Genomic DNA, 1,989 nt, shown 5'->3' with positions numbered 1-1,989 from the left:
ATCAAAAACTGCTCGAAACATTGGTGCTACGCTTGATTTGAACATGCACATGGACCATAATGTTAATTCTGTGACTCGAAATTCCTATGGCCAAATACGACTAAATGGTCACATTCGACCATATTTGACAACTGATGCGACGTTCTTATGTATTGCATGCCAACATCAACGACGAGCAAGCTGCACTTCTTATTAGAAAACAACCCGATTTGAACATAAAACACCAATCCTTAAAGATATTCACGGGCTTCAAATACAAAATAGAATCAAGTATAAAATTCTCATTCAAACATTCAAGGCCTTGCATGGACAGTCGTTGGTGTATATTGGAAACTTACTGGAGGTTTACGTGCCAACTAGAAATCTGAGATCAGCAAGTGCTTCAACAACCCTTGTGCCACAAAAATGTCAACTGATTTCCTACGGTGATTGCAGTTTCAGAGTTGCCGGTCGTCTGGGCGAACCAGATTCTTTGAGAACTGGTACTGGCAATAGAGTTAAAATTACCTCAATGGGAGGGGTGACTGGATGGTCAGAACTGTTTGTAACAATAAGGCTGTAATTATTATCAATATTTTTATAATAACTATTGTTATTATTTTTATTATTATTATTATTGTTATTATTATTATGTACAGTGCCATTCAATATATTATTTATGAATAGGCGTTATATCAAATTAATTTGTTTCAGTTGTATGATTGCATACGTCATGTTTTGTGATTTTCCTAAACATCTGCGATATGCAAAGCGCCTTTAAACGTATATTTTATTTGAAAAGGGCGCTCAACAAATCTGGTATAATAATAACAATAACAATTCAGTTTCAGTTTCTAATGCATTTTCGTATAAAATATCACAGGTTCGTGTCATATTAGACTTGCCGATCCTCTCCCCTACATTATTTTATGCAAACATTATGTGGAGCAAACAATTTTCCCATTTTGAAGGTATTCTTATATTACTATCGGCACGTGTTCACCATGAAATTTATATGTCTGGGATATATGTGTCTTCGGGGACAGAAGGTGGTATCTCCCCTACCTTAAGTGTTTTGAGTTTAATGCTTCAACAATTTTTTAAGGGATTTCAATAATACTTTATATATATTTTGAAGTGTAGCTATTTTCATAGGATAGTTAGAGGTCATGGGCACTTCGGCTCCTTTCCACTATCAAGTGTGTTGATTAAAGAACTTTTATCCTTAAAAGGCATTGTATTCACTATGAAGCGTATATGTTCCTGATAAATTAAATATATAGTGGTAGTTGGAAAAAGCGACACACTTCCTTCCTCAAGATTGTGGCAGAGATCTACACAAAACATTTTAATGTCCATGAAGCTTAGGTGAGTGAGACTTTTCTGGAGAGGGATAAATTTAGGTGCTGAAGGAGGGGGCACTCATGAGGTCATAGCCCCTCAAGGTTGTGTTGTAAACTTCTTTGTTATACATATCATCACAATGAAGTATATCTATCAAGAACTCGATTTTTTTTCTTGCGTAGCTTTAGACAGAGAGAGGAGTGAGTCAAGATACATTAACTTTTTTCCACAACATTATACAGAGGCTAAAGGAGCATGATTACGTTTTCTTAAGATATTTAGACTCTTTTGTTTGATATGATTTTGAGAATAACTTACATACAGCCTAAGAAGTCTGTAATAATCTAAAGATCCATGCTATTTCTTTTGTTCAATTTTCAAAAGAGTATGTGGTCAGAGAAAACACTCGTCCTGAGAACAAAACACTATAAAATATGGTACTTAAATGGGTTTGCTAAAAGTATATACAAAATTTCATAACAATGCCCCGAAGAACGTGTGACTTGTTTAGTAGAAAGACGACATATATAATATATAATCTCTTTGTTAATATTATAATTCCTGAGTTAGTAGACACATATCAGAATTAGAATTATGACACTAAACAGATATAATATGTCATGAAATGTGAACAATAGACCTTAGGAAAGGCAAGCCAACATTCAA

The sequence above is a fragment of the Mercenaria mercenaria genome, unplaced genomic scaffold (genome assembly GCF_021730395.1).
Source record: "Mercenaria mercenaria strain notata unplaced genomic scaffold, MADL_Memer_1 contig_1903, whole genome shotgun sequence".
Lineage (NCBI taxonomy): Eukaryota > Metazoa > Mollusca > Bivalvia > Venerida > Veneridae > Mercenaria > Mercenaria mercenaria.
Note: the sequence above shows the minus strand (reverse complement) of the source record.